Below are 15,869 nucleotides of genomic sequence, written 5' to 3'. Positions count from 1 at the left end.
GAGAAGACAAAGTAAAGTATTATAATGACATGTGCAAAAAGCTGGAGATGGAAAACCAAAAGGGAAGAACATGCTTGGCGTTTCTCAAGCTGAAAAAATTCAAGCCTCTAGTTGCAATAGTGAAGGATTCTATGGGGAAAATATTAAAAGATGCAGGAAGGATTAAAAGAAGATGGAAGGAATACACAGAGTCATTATATCTAAAAGAATTAGTTGTTGTTTAACCATTTCAAGAGGTAGCATAAGATCAGGAACCGATGGTACGGAAGGAAGAAGTCCAGGCTGCTCTGAAGGCATTGGCGAGAAACAGGGCTCCAGGAATTGAGGGAATATCAATTGAGATGTTTCAACAAACAGATGGAGCCCTGGAGGTGCTCGTCAGGATAGCATAGTTTGCTAATAATGTAAATAAGTTGCATGACACGCTTGTGGGGGTGGGAGCATGCTAATATGTGTATGGAACACTAACAAGAGGATTGGTCAGTTTTGTCACCACATTAGGCTTAACGGAGACATGTGGACAGAGATGGGAGAGATGGTGGACAGCAGCAGCAAGAGCAGTAGCAGCAGGAGACAGAAGGAACACAGAGCCTGGTGTGAGATGGCTACTGTGGAGCTTGCTGACCAACGGAGCTGAGAGTTTTAATTTTAACACTGGCCCAAGAGGCCCCAAGCAGGGACCGCTGGCAAAAGACCTCCAGCAGGGCCTGGGCCAAGGGGGTGAGAAGAAGCTGTCCTGATCAAGGAAGTGTGTCCTAGTCGTTCCTGTTACACCAAAGTTGACTCTGAACCGAAGTAGTAACCCATTACTTCCCTGTCATGGATAGAATCGTGTCCCCAAATATGTCTGCCAATTTGGCTAGGCCATTATTCCCAGTATTGTGTGATTGTCCACTGTGTTGGCATCCAGTGTGATTTTCCTATGTGTTGTAAATCTAACATCCATGATGTTAATGAGATGGAATTAAAGCAGTTCTGTTAATGAGGCAGGCTCAACCTACAAGATTAAGTTGTGTCTTAAGCCAATCTCTTTGAGATATAAAAGAGAGGATTGGGCAGAGAGATTTGGGGGTCTCATACCACCAAGAAACAAGAGCCAAGAGAATAGAGTGTCCTTTGGACATGGGATGTCTGTGCTGAGAAGCTCCTCCACTGGGGAAGATTGATGACAAGGAACTTCCCTCAGAGCTGATAGAGAAAAGCTTCCCCTTGGAGCTGGCACTCTGAATTTGGACTTCTAGCCTCCTACACTGTGAGAGAATAAATTTCTCTTTGTTAAAGCCATCCACGTGTGGTATTTCTGTTAGAGCAGCACTAGGTGAACAAATTATTCAATAATAAACCACTTTAACTGTAAGAATGGTGAGTGAGTTCTGTGAGACATTGAGGCCAATTACTGAACCCAAAGATGGGAGGGAGAGTACTGCGGGGAGGAAGAGTAGTTGATTTTAGAGAAGGTGGAGTGCCACAGCAGTTTGGAAAAGTTGGACATTTAGGACATCTTTAACCTCTGCCTTATGGGAACTTTTTATGCTGATCCTTAAAAAAGAAAATATTCATTTAACCACTAACTGGCCCTTGATAGTTTATTGCCACTTCATTTCCATAGTAATTGACCAATCCTGAGAGGTCACTTAACCCTACTGGGTGGTTTTACACACCCAAATTGCATAGTAGACTAACAAATTCTTTGCAAGATTAGGACCTAGCCAATCGTTTTGACAGAATGATAAGCCCAAGGTCAAAAAGGCCATGTATAAAGAGAAACCCATTGCACCGCAATTGTCAAGGAATCAAGGAACAGAAAGTGAAAGACACAAATAGCTTCCCCCCTCCAATTTTTTTCTTTTTTACAGCTGGTAGAGAGACAGCTTTCCCTAGAGCCAGTGCCCTGAATTTGGACATCCAGCCTCCTGAATTTAAGAAAATTAATGTCTGTTTTTGAAAACCACTGACTTGTGGTATTTCCATCACAGCAAGCTAGGAAACTAAAACATCAGGTATAGGATGCGACCATAGCACATCTGGTACGAGAGGCCATTTACTGGTATCCTGTACTCAGTGTCCGACAGAAGTGCCAGTCCAGCACCTTCCCCAGGACTGCTAATGTATCAATGATCTTTCATGCCTGGAAGAACATTTATGCTTCAAGACTGACATGAAAAAAATACTGTACCTTTCTTTATTGTGGTATATCTAAAATATAGCACATGCTTTATTATACGATAATAAAACATAACAAGACCCTTGCAATTTTAAGGATATTTATTTCTCCTTGCTTCTTCCTTATAAAAAAATCATCACAAGGGCTAACCAGCGGTAATAGATTTCTAGACATATTCACAATGTTTAAAATAATATTTTCTGGGTTTTGGTGAAGTTTTACACAGCTGTTTAGGTTCCCATTCAACAAAGTCTACACAAATTGTTCAGTGACATTGATTACATTCACATTCTCAGTATTTCTGTTCTGCCTGTTCCATATCCATTAATCCAGTGTCCCTGATCTCTTACGTTCTCATCTGTATTTTAAAGTAATTATTGACTGTTGGTTCTCATGTAGATGCACTTTTAAAGGTGTACCGTACTCACAGGTGATATTCTTTATTTTGTGAGCCGATCTGTTATTCAGTTAAAACATGAGCTCAGGGGCTAATTGCAGTTCAAGGTTTCAAGAGTATCTCAGGGCAATACACTCGGGGAGCCCTGAAGTCTAAGCTGGTCCAGGAAGTCTAGCCTTTTTAGGAATTTGAGTTCTGTTGCACATTTTTCTCCCATTCTTTCAGGATCCACCTATTGTGGTCCTGATCAGAATAGCTGGTGGTGAAAGTCAACTATCATCTAGTTCTTTTAATCTCAGGGTAGATGAGACTGTGGTTCTTATAGTCCATTAGTTCTGTGGTCTACTCACTAACTTAAGTCCTTGGTTTCTTTCTTTCTTGTTTAGTCCTGTTTTATGCTGGGTTCTCTACAAAAGCAAAACCACGGATGCATATACGTATGTACAGAGAGAGAGACAAACACAGAGTGAGAGATTTACATCAAATAAATGACTCATGCAGTTGTAGAAGTTGGAAAGTCCCAAGTCCATGGGTCAAGCTGGAGGCTTCTCATTACTCACGTAGCTATAAAGGCGGCTGAACCTAAGATCTGCAGGTAGGGTGCCAGGTGCTGGCTCACTTGTGTTGGAGGGTGATGAATCTCAAGATAAGGAGGTAAGACGGCAGAACCTGGCTCACAAGCTATGGAGGCTGATGAATCCCAAGACACACAGATAAGCTGCTAGCTCAAGTTCCAAGAACAGGAGATCAGATGGAGGATCCAGAATGAGCGAAAGCCAGTGATCTTTGCCAGAAAGTCTACATATATTGGATGCAGGCCAAACTCCCAAGAAAACTCCCCTTCAACTGATTGGCTGCTCATAACAGATCTCATGGTGGAGATGATTACATCATATCAGATCTCATCATAGGAAGTGATGACATCATTATATAGCTGCCAAACTACATCATAACTGCCTAACCCTGAGGATCATGTCCCAAACAAGTTGATACACAACATGAACCATCTCAGCTCTGAACAATTAGAGACAAATAGTTGTATCTTAGAAGGCTGCTCACATGCTTTTAAGACCCCAGATACTACTCAACAAACTGGGATGCAGAACATAAACTTTATGAGCTTGCTTGCAATAGACTGAATGACTTTATGCATGTCAAACCGGAGTAGCTCTCTATTACTTTTCTAAGATGAAATCTGTCAGAACAATTGGTGTAGTGGCAGGATTTGTCTATAATCTAATATTGGTTAACAACAACTGGGGCCATCAGCAATTGTTCACCCACAATTGTTACCAATGATTAATTACTGGTAACATCTCAATTGGTACAGTCTACTATTATCAATAATGAACAACTGCATAGTCAATTTACTGATTATTATTTTAAATTAATATATGCTCATATTCATATATATTTTTTCCATATTCATGGCAATACCTAGACTATCTAAATTTAAACAACAATGGGTCTGTTTAATATGAAAATATGATATTGGTCAGTCATACTTTCAAACTGGTATATGACTGACCAAGACACTCTAAGACACAGCCTTTCAGTTTTTCTTTGACTATAATTAACATTAGGACACTTGGTGGTGCAGTCGTTAAGAACTTTCCTTCTACCCAAAAAGTCGGCAGTTTGACTCCACTAGCCACTACTTGGAAACCCTGTGGGGTGATTCTACTCTGTCCTATAGGGTCACTATGAGTCGGAATTGACTCAATGGCATTGTGTATGGAATTTTTTTTTTTTTGGTATACCTAACATTAATATGGAGCTCTGGTGGAACAGTGGTTAAACATTAATATATACAATAACATATTAATTTTGAACAAGTGGCATACCTGCATGAGAATAGATGCCTCTTCAGGGATCTCATAGGGCCAAGTACTTCCCCTCTGAGGTGCTTACAACTGTCCTGTTACTTATTGTCCGTTTGATCCCTGTATTCCTCCCAGCCTAGGTTTCACATGCACAGGAATCAAGAGAGTTTGAGTCATATTCTTTTCACACCTAATACATGCTTGTGGTTGTCAGCTGCCATGGAGCTGACTCCGACTCATGGAGACCTTATGCGTGACAGAACGAAACAGTTGCCTAGTCCTTTGCCATACCCATAGTTGCTGTCATGTTTGAGCCCATTGCTGTGACTATTCTGTTAATCCAACCCACTGAGGGTCTCCACTTTCCTCGGTGGCCCTTTGCTTCACCAAAAATGATGTGTTCCTCTGTGGTCCTGATGACGTGCCCAAAGCAAACAAGTGGTACAATGTTCTGTTGTTATCCACAGGGTTTTCATTGGCTAATTTTTGGAAGCAGATTGCCCGGGCTTTCCTCCTAGTCTATTTTACTCTGGAAACTCCACTGAAACTTGTCCGTCCTGGGTGACCTTGCTGGTGTTGGAAATACTGATGGCATAGCTTCCTCCATCACAGAAACATACAAGCCACCAGCATGCAAAAAAATGACAGGTAGGTGGGTATGTCTGGGCAATGAAAGCCAAGCTTATCCTTCTTGTGACACTTGTCAGAGAAACCTTGACTCAGAGACTCTAAGAGACCCTGCTCAGCATGGTGCCTTTTGCCTTTAGACAGGTGGTCTTGCAGGGGTATCTGATTTCATGTACTCCTAAATGCTGAGGTGTGGCATGACAGGACACAAACTCTGAAAGGATTTCACTTTAATGATCTACATTTAAAAACAACTACTTATTCTTAGAAATCTAGCTCAAGTGCCAACTTCTCTTTAAATACTCCTTTATGACTTATTGCCTTATACATTTTATATATTTCTTTGCTTATTGTTGGTCTTCCTTTCTAGGACATAAGGGTAGGGACAATTTTTTTCACTCAATCCCCAGAGTCTCCATCCTCGAATGTTGTCACATGGCAAACACAGGCACCTCTTGACTACATGCTAGTTACTAAGACCTCAATCCCAGAGAAACTAAATACTTTCCATGTAGAGTAGAGAGCCCACCGCAGATTCACACAAAAACTTGACTTCATTCAGCATCTCCATTTTCTTTCCCAAAGGCAATGCTGTCCCCCAATTATTAAGTCAATTGAGCACCCCAAAAGTGTGCACTAGATGACATTTACTCAAATAGTTGTGTAACCAGAAGATATCCTGACAACAGTACCTATGTGTCTCTAAAAATCATAATCTAAGTATTTTAGACCTTCCCATATTGAATGCAGAAGGACACAGATGTGGATTTTGTGGCAGAATCTTCCCAGGGATTAGTCCTTAAATTTGGCCTCTTGTTGTTACAGAATGTACCTTTTGTAGGTCAGACTCTTGCTTTTGCCATGTTCCAACTTTACACTTCTCTGTACATTTGACACTTGTCCAAATTAAAATAAATCTTGATTAATTTCACTCTATGACGTTGCGTTTTGTATTTCAATTGTTATTCTTACATAAGCTATTCTCAAATACACAAAACCATTTGGTGTAATATTCTCAGTAATATAAAGCCCATACAGACACCTTTCAGACAATTCACAGTCTGTTTCTATGAATATGTACTTTCTTTCACCATTTAAGTTTTTATGCAATGTTATGCAATGAATACCCCTATGTTGAATATTTTCTGTAGTATTGCCCATAAAATAGGGAATCATATTTATGTTGATATTTTCTGTGGTATTTTCATAAAGTAGGGAATCCTGATATTTGTTACTACTGTTCTTTTAAGGAACATGATTTCCCAAGTTTATTAAAATAAAGATTCTAATACAAGGGCCGTGAATGGTTAACTTTACCCATAAAAGATAACCTCTAAAACCCACTGCCAGTTTCAGCCAATCAAAATGAGGGATTCTATAATATTTTCTTTAAAATTTGAACATTTAGTGAATTAAATATATTCAAACCTAATTATTTGTTTGTAGAAGGAGAAGGGAGAAATTTGGGGCAGGAGAGATAATATTTGACTTTAAATATTGGGATGGTACTCGGTCTATTAAGCCCCTTTTAGTTCAAAACTCTGTATGAGAAAATGAGCAGACACTCTTTAAAGTCACGGAAGTGATTTTGCTATTTGCAGTAAACTACCTTTTCTTTCCGAGTACCTGACTGGCACAAACTGTTAAATTACAAACACATCATTACCTGACATTTCCTTTACCAGTGCTATTACATTTGATTGTTTCTTTGGGAGCAGAAGCTCAGTTCTTGCAATGCAACCCTTTCATGATTGTACATCAAATGATGAGTGGAGGATGAGCGAGTGAACAACTGAACATTGGCAAATACATACCGTTTACATGTCTCCCAAAGGTGAGGGGATTTTGTCTATCTTATCCAAGCAAAACACAGCCTACAGACACTGGAGACATGGCTCATGAGAACAAAGGGGCTAACAGTTGGGAAACATGCATAGATTAGCGGGGAGGCATTCTCCAGCCACCAATTGGGCTTATCAGCAACAGCCATATAACAGTGAAAGATGGCGGAGAAGGTGTGAAAATACACAAAGGTGCTCACCAGGAGAAGGATAGTTTTGGTAGCTCTGGACTCAGGAGAGGAGCTGGAGGAGACGTTGTTCCTATGAATGTGTTCAACCTGCTTCTTGTGTCTGTACAGGATGAAAACCATGGAGCCACTGGCCCAGATCATGAACCCCAAACCTACAACATCAGGGACAAATAACAATGCTGCATACAAGGAGTCTTTGGTTTTGTCGTGACGAACAGAAGAACAGTATCCCAAATCTTTTCTGGATGTCATATTTGTGTTGGTCTGTTTGCTAATCACAAACATAGGAAAAATGATATTTACCAGCATTTGTGTCATCCAGCACATGAAAACAGAGGGGCCAATGTACTTGGGAGTTTTTCCCTTAAGCTCTGCCCATCTGGAGTTCCTGGGGCTGATGGTGATGGCCTGGAAGAAACTCAAAAGGCAGGTGCTGGCAAGGGACACGCCCCGGCCCACTTTGGAAGTATAGGCAAAAAGCTTGCATGCAAAATCATTGAAAAAACCTTTCCACCCAAAAGATACCATTGTCTGGGGGATTCCTCTAGAGAGAAGGACCATGGAATTGGCTACAAATAGGTGCGTGAGAATCAAATCTGTGGGCTGTAACCTGCACCCAGTGAAGTAAAGGATGGTATAACGGTATAGAAGAGAGAAATTCCCCAGGATTCCAACTACAGTCTGGGATAAGTAGGCAGTTCCTATTGCCAGTTCCCTGACATCCATCCTGACGGTTCTATGAGGTGTGGGCCTCATGTATTATAACAGCTGAAATCCAATACTCTCCACTTAGCAATAATTCCCACGTAGAAATAATCACTTAAAGTGCTTCTCCCATTAAGAGGTTTCACAGTTGAATGTATAACCAACAAAGGTCCCTTACAATATAGGAATCGCTGCAATGAAGGATATGCATGTGGTAACTTCATTCTTCACAAATTTATGAGGCAGAAAATACTACAACTTCATTTTATAAAGATGAGGGGATCTTAGGCACAGAGAGGTTAAGTTTTTTTTTTCTGAATTCATACACTTAAATAAGGGCAAATTAGAGACACCAAGGTGGCTGGGCTGGTGATGAAAATAATGCATTTAACCACCATGCGATATTAAAATACTATATTAATGTGTTCTTCAGATGCAGCAGATCTAAATTTAGTTTTGCTTTTACTTCTTGTACTTCATTTTAGATTGGTGGGATTTTTTTTTATAATTTTGCTTTCAAAATGTTTCTATTTGCACATAATAATTTATTCTATGGGTCAATATTAATTATGAATTAAGCTTTAGATCTCTTCATGAAATGTAGATACACTGATTGTAGTATAATATCATGACAAACTTGCCCCATGAGAAGCTTCATTAATGAACACAAGAATGTCCAGATGTTAAGAAAGACACAAAAAGATTCATTTGCCTTTATGCCAGGCACAGAAGGGCATTGTCATCTATCTCAGAAATTACTGAATAAACTCATAACCTGCCCTAAACTATAGGACATGAAACAAATACATCACAAAATAGGGTAGCATAGAAAACAAATTACTACTAATTTAAGATCATATACTTGTACATGGTCAACGGAAAAGAGGAAGACCCTCAACGAGGTGGATTGACAGTGGCTGCAACAATGGGCTCAAGCATAACAACGATTGTTAAGGATGGCGCAGGACCGGGCAGTGTTTCGTTTTGTTGTGCATAGGGTCGCTATGAGTCGGAACCAACTCGATGGCACCTAACAACAACAACAACACTTGTCTATTTATTAATAGCTGTGTTAAGTAAAAATGTTAGAAATGAGTCAGCATTTGTGAGAGATATTAAAATATCAGAGACCTATGCAAAATTAAATCTTAAGGGAAGAAATTTTGTGTATTATATAAACTAAAATAGTAGGTGTTTGAACTGATATCAGACTATGTATTTTAAATCAGGGGAAATATCACAAGATACATTTATGCCTGACAACTACAGTCTGAAGCTTGTAGTCACAGTTACCTTTCCTTAAATGCTGCTTTCCTCCTTTTAAGAAGGAAAACCGTTGACCCATTGCCTTGGAGTCGATTTCAACTCATAGCGATTCTATAGGTCAGAGTAGAACTGCTCCATAGGGTTTTCAAGGAGTGACTGGTAGATACAAACTGCTGACCTTTCGGTCCGCAACTGAATTTTTAACCACAGAAACCCTGGTGGTGTAGTGGTTAAGTGCTATGGCTGCTAACCAAAGGGTCGGCAGTTCAAATCTGCCAGGCGTTCCCTGGAAAATCTATGGGGCAGTTCTACTCTGTCCTATAGGGTCGCTATGAGTTGGAATTGACTCGACGGCACTGGGTTTGGTTTGGTTTTGGTTTTCACTACCAGGGCTCCAAGAAGGAAAACAATCTCACCATAACCAACACACCATGAATGTTTCCATCAAAGACACAATTACTGTCTCCAATAAGCCCTTCATACCTCCAGAGTTTGAGAAAACACCGTTAACCCAGGAACTGCCATTCAGGTACAGTTGCTGAACAGGAATTGATGATTCCTGCAGTTTTATTCCATTCTTTATTGCAAGTATGAAGATATTACAAGCACACCTCTAGAAATCCTGAAAGTTTAGTCTATGATGCTCATAAGGTAGCCTGAATAGCAGATTAATTTTAGAACTACAGTCATTAACCACATTAAAAATCAGATTTCATTATCACTTGGATTAAACCCAACAATCACTATCAGTGAAGATTCAATTAAAGCACGTTAGGAGCCATGGGGACGTAGTGCAGGATCTAGGAACCCAATCTCTCTTTGCCAGCTCAGCTTATGCCTCATGAAATATTCCCCTTTCCTGTGTGGCTTTGACACTGGACCAGCTCCAAACCCAGAAGAATGCGTTTTTCTGACATGGTCACTTATCCAGGCTCCTGATACTCCTCCTTCCTTCACAGTCTCTGTCTCCCAGATTGAAATAGAAAATACTCACTGACTCCTTCCCACTGATGGACAATGGGCTCGGTGTGATGGTCACAGGAGATAGTACATGTGTGGGAAGGAGGCAGACAGACCCTGAGATACGGGTTAGTGATTCTGTGACCTCACCTCCCCACAGAACTGCAATTATCATTTCACCTGTGGCAGCAATGGGATTACAGGCTTGGTGACCAGAGAATATTCCTGAAAAAGCTATTTCCAGTTGCTAATTACCAAAAACAATTAAAATTTTTTAGTAGCATATCCTGAGAGACTAATTGAGTGTCTGGTAGAGCCTTATCTTTTGATGATCCCTGAGGCAGACAGGGTCCACATGGAGGGAGCAAGAAATGCTGAGGTCTGACACTTGAAAGACTGGAGCAAGGTATTTGTGTCTCAACAGATTCTTTGCTTCTCTGAGAAGTTTTTCTACCCCAAATCTGGCAGAGTAGAACTGCTCCATAAGGTTTTCCATGTTGTGAACTTTTGGAAGTAGGTCACCAAGCATTTTTTCTAAGATCTCTTTTATCTCACTCAAACTTCCAATCTGTTTATCAACATTTTGCACCACCCAAGGACTCCAAAGTACCCATAGGAACCCCTTAGTTTGAACATACAATAGAGGACAGCAGCTAAAATTTGGGGTGAAAAACGCTTAACAGCATTTTCCCTCTTCTTTTGAAACACCAGGTGCATTGGTGTGAATTGTATCCCAAAAAAATATCTCTCAACTTGGCTAGGTCATGATTCCCAATACTGTTTGATTACCTACCATTTTGTCATCTGATGTGATTTCCTTATGTGTTGTAAATCCTATTAACTATAATGTTAACGAAATGGATTAGCGGCAGTCATATTGAGGAGAGCTATGAGATTAGATAGTGTTTTAAGTCAACCTCTTTTGAGATATAAAAACCAGAAGAGAGCACAGAGACAGGGAGACCTCATACCATCAAGAGAGTACATCCTTCAGACCTTGGGCCCCTGCACCTGAGCAGCAACTCAGCCAGGGGAAGATTGATGACAAGGACCTTCCTCCAGAGAGAGAAGGCCTTCCCCTGGAGCTGATGCCCTGAATTTGGACTTGTAGCCTACTAGACTGTGAGAGAATAAATTTCTCTTTGATAAAGCCATTCACTTGTGATATTTCTGTTATATCAGCACTGGATGACTAAGACACCAGGTATAGGATGTGTCCATAGCAGGTCTGACAGCAGAGGCTGTATACTCGTATGCAGTGTTCAGTGTTGGAACAAAGTACCAGGTCAAAAACTTCCCTAGCATTCTTTATAGATCAAAGAGCATTCATGCTGTAAAAATGGTGGTGTGGGGGTATCTGACTGCCTCTATCTTCACAAGGGGGAAGGAGAATCAAGATCAACAGCCCAAGGGTGACTCCTATGATGCGGAAGTCAGGCACACCTCCTCTCCCCAACCTTTTTAACAATTCTGACACCAGTCATCTCTTCCGTGGCACTCTCTATTTTCCTGCTGGGTTAGATAATTCATTGCAATGGCCACACAGAACTCTCAGGCCATTCTCACAATTGTGGGATTTGTTAGGGAAGTACCAGGTTACTTTTCAGGCTCAGGAAAGCTCAGGATAAAGTTTTTCGATCAGCACAGCCTCCTCTCAGCTGTGCCCACAGGCACGCCTCTCTCTGGCCCTAGGCCTCTCAGCCCTTCAGCCATTTGGCCTGGCCCCTGTTCTGCTTGGACAAGTGTTACAAAGCTCTGTAGCTCCACTGATAAGTTCCCAGAGGCATCCTACTCTGCCAGAAAGCCTCCTGCAGGAAGGCTCGGATTTCTTCTTCTCCATGGATTGGTAAGCCTACTGTAAGCACCTTGCTCCATGGGCGGGGAAACCCACCACACCTTCTTGTGCTGATCTGGTTCTACAGCCTCTGGTTCTCTGCAACTACTTCCCAATGTCCCTCACCGTCTCCAGTATTACAGCTCTGCCTGTCTGTCTCCTGGGTCTAGGAGGTTGCCTTACTTATCCAGTGCTGTTATAACAGAAAACCACCAGTGAATGGCTTCAAGAAACAGAAATTAATTCTCTCACAGTCTAGGAGGCTAGAAATCTGAATTCACGGCACCAGCTCCAGGGGAAGGCTTTCTCTTTGTGCCAGTTCTGGAGAAAGGTCCTTGTCACCAATCTTTCCCTGGTCTAGGAACATGTCAGTGCAGGGAACCCAAGTCTAAAGGATACCATCCACTCCCAGCTCTGCTTTCTTGGTGGTAGGAGGTCCCCCTCCCCCCCCACCCTCCCCCCTGCTCCCTTCTCTCTTTTACATCTCAAAAGAGATTGACTTAAGATACAACCTAATGAGTCCTGACTCATTAACATAACTTCCTCTAATCTTGCCTCATTAACATAGTAAAGGTACAATTTACAACACAGAGGAAAACCACATCAGGCAAAACAGTGGACAATCACACAGTACTGGGAATCGTGGCCCAGCCAAGTTGACACATATTTTGGGGAGACACAATTAAATCCATAACAGATGCAAGAAAATATTAGTCCCACCCAAAAGTTTTGAAATCAGTAAATTGCATTTGAAAAGGCATGCAGACCAACCCAGAACTTCTTTGAGAACAGGAAATTTGCATCTGAAGGAAGGAACTTTAGGGGAAAAAAAATGTTTTGCTTTTCAAATTTCAAGCAAGTGGTTTGTCTTTGGGTGCATTAAGGCAGGTAAGATCTTAGAGAATGACTCAACTCTACATCTTCAGCGGGAAAGCAGCCTTAGACAGATGAACGCCATTGGTGGATTAGTCCCTGAAATAGTAGTTAATTAGCCAACTACTGGATGGGAGCACAAAATATATGATTATTTAAACAAAGACTTTTGAACTACCGGCCGGGCAATATGCCACCTTCTGTTCCAGCAGCCGAGGTTCCTCGGGTCCCGGTCTTCCGAAGCTTCACGCCTCGCAATTCTCTGTACCACAGACGCAGATCACCCTCATCTCGGATTAATGACAAACCTGGACCAAACACCCTGTATGATGCCCATGCCCCAGCTCCAACGTCACTGCGGTCTATATTAAATCCCGAACCCGAACCAGACAGCACATTCATCATGAATACCACCTCCACCCCTTACAAGAAAAGAGATCCGCAAAGACCCAGTAACCTGACAGTCGGGAAAACCTTAATCGTTGCACAAAGTCTCTCGCCCCAGATCTGACCCCAAAGGCACCGCACTCCCACCTGCTTGCCCTCACACACTTCCACTCCAGCGCTCCCCTCAGGAACTACGTGGGTCCTCACTACACCATGCCCACACACTTCCTTCGCTCTGTTCCAAAGACAAGAACAGTAATCAGTTTTTCTCCTGAATCACCTGCAATTCAGAAAAAAAAATTGCACTTACTTCGGTTCACTGCTTCTATTTACGGACCTCTCCTGCAGAATCCTTTTATGCCTGCGGAGGCCAGCGAGGATCAGGAACTTTTGAAAGAACGCCAAGAAAACCCAAAGTCATTGCCGATAAGTCGAATCCTACTCATAGAAACCCTGTAAGTCAGAGGAGAACTGCTCCTCCATAGGGTTTCCAAGGAGCAGCTGGTGGATTTGAACTACCAGCCTTTTGGTTAGCAGCAAAGCTTGAAACCATTCTGCAACCACAGTTCCCTGAAAGAGCGCATTTCCGGCATTAACTTAGGAGGTAACATGTCTACGCCCCTTTCTATGGGCGAGCCCTAAAGGCGTCCATATTGAATCACTGCCCTATAGAACGCCAGAGGCTGGTTTTTAGTGCCAGTAGCTAGTGTCAAAAACAATCAAAACTCAACGAAATTTGAACATCAGGTTTACACTAGGCAGTTCTTCTATATACATACAGGAAGACCATTTTGATTCCAGAAAAAATGAATGACTTGAAGAAGCTAGGTACAATGGGGCTTATAAAGAGGAGGGATATAGATAAACCTTTAGCTAATCTGGATGTAATTGATTGAACGCTGCCTTGCGCGTTTTACTGAGATCACAAGGATGTCTCTGCCCCTCCACCCAGCCGTATTTCTTGAACTTGCAAATTGAGTTAGTCTGGTTTCCAAAAGGAAAGAAAGAAAGAATTTACAATTTGGGGTGAAAAAAATTACCCACAACCCCAAGATTTCACAAGGAATTTTGAGACTGCCTCTGCAAGGCAAATTTCCATCTCTTTCCCTACGAGCAGGATTCACTGTAACTTAGTATATAGGATTAAGAAAAGGAACTGCAAATAAAGGAAAGAGGCCAAGAGCCCCATTTCAAGCAAAGTGAGAAGGAATAATGAAGATAGAAGAAATCACATATCTCACACTAGCAGGTCACAGAGGACACTGGATCTTTGAAACGGTGGCAACCCTCAAAGGTGATATAAGAGTTCACTCTAAGACAACCCAAAAGGACTCCCATCTCCTATCCTCACCTCCTCCCATTGCCTGTCCTCACCTCCATTGGTAGACACAAAGGTTCTCACCGTGTATTTTGTTTACTTATTCTGGCGGTCTTTCTTGTCTTCTATTCTGTCCATTTATATTCAGTTACTGTGCTTCTCTAATCCCACAAGAAAAAAGTTCCTGGGGGAAAATTCCGTTTTACAAACTGCCTTCCAATGGCTTATTTCTATGACAAAATACTGTTTGCTTAGTTCATTATGTCATTTATTCACCTTCCAAATCAATATGTAATTAGGTGTGTTTCTGTGTCCTGGGAACATAAAATCATTGTAAAAATGGCTTGGTGGAGGAATCTGACCTGCCCTAACTTCACAACAGGGAAGGAGAATCAAGAAATACAGCCCAAGGCTGATTGCTATAAGGCAGAGGTCAGACAGACCAAACTTTTTACAAATTCTGACACCAACTGTCCCTCCCGTGGGACTCTTCACTTCTCTGATGGGTTTGATAATTCCTTGCAGTGGCCACACAGAACTCACAGACAATATTCGCAATCATGTGGTTTATTATCGAAGTTAACAGGTTACAACTCAGGTTCAGTTCTTCTAAAAGGACAGCCTCTTCTCTGCTGTGGGAGCAGGCAGGTCTTTCTCTGGCCCTTAGCCCCTTGGCCTGGCTGATACCCTCCTGGGCAAGTATTACAAAGTTCTCTTAACTCTGCAGATAGTGCCCAGAGGGACCAAACCCCACCAGTAAACCTCAGCCTGTGTTCAGCTCTATCTTCATGGTCTGGCAAACCCAGCTCCAAGTGCCCAGAGGCACCCCGCTCCACCAGCAAGCCTCCTACCTGCAAGCACTCAAAAAACCAAACCAAACCCACTGCCCTCGAGTCGATTCTGACTCATAGCGACCTTATAGGACAGAGTAGAACTGCCCGATATAGTTTCCAAGGAGCGCCTGGCGGATTCGAACTGCCAACCTCTTGGTTAGCAGCCTTAGCACTTAACCACTACGTCACCAGGGTTTCCATGAAAGCACCTAGTGGGCCAAAAAGCCACCATGCCACCTTTTGCCAGTTTTTTGATGATTTTCTGGTTCCAGGAGCTTCTCAGCACAGGGATCCTGGGTCCAAAGGACATGCTCCACTCCTAGTTGTTCTTCCTTTTTGATGGTGAGATCATCTCCCTGCTCTGGAATTAGCTGTCTTTTAAGCCTAGCAGGACCGCAACACTGACCAAACCCCTCGTTAGTGTTACATATACTTATTAGCATCATTCCTCCCATTCTGGGAGGGGGAAGTTAGCCTCCAAGTATGAAAGGGCAAATGGCTAGAAAAGCCAGGGGGCGGCCCGCAATATGATGGCCTTTCTTGCCATGGTATTGTAACTCCCATGAAATGATTATGTGGGACTATGAAAATGAGGTACTTGGAACTTACTGAGGGCATTGGACAGCTTGCTAATAATACAAATAAGGTGC

General features: G+C 42.0%; 1 pseudogene; it reads right to left on the bottom strand.

Moving 5' to 3' along the window:
• Positions 1 to 6,837: 6,837 nt before the first annotated feature.
• LOC100672306 (vomeronasal type-1 receptor 4-like) lies at positions 6,838 to 7,901 on the bottom strand (annotated as a pseudogene).
• Between the last annotated feature and the right edge of the window lie 7,968 nt (positions 7,902 to 15,869).

The sequence above is a fragment of the Loxodonta africana genome, chromosome 11, assembly GCF_030014295.1.
Source record: "Loxodonta africana isolate mLoxAfr1 chromosome 11, mLoxAfr1.hap2, whole genome shotgun sequence".
NCBI classification, from domain to species: domain Eukaryota; kingdom Metazoa; phylum Chordata; class Mammalia; order Proboscidea; family Elephantidae; genus Loxodonta; species Loxodonta africana.
The sequence above is the reverse complement of the archived record's forward strand: the minus strand, read 5'-3'. Positions and strand labels throughout refer to the sequence as shown.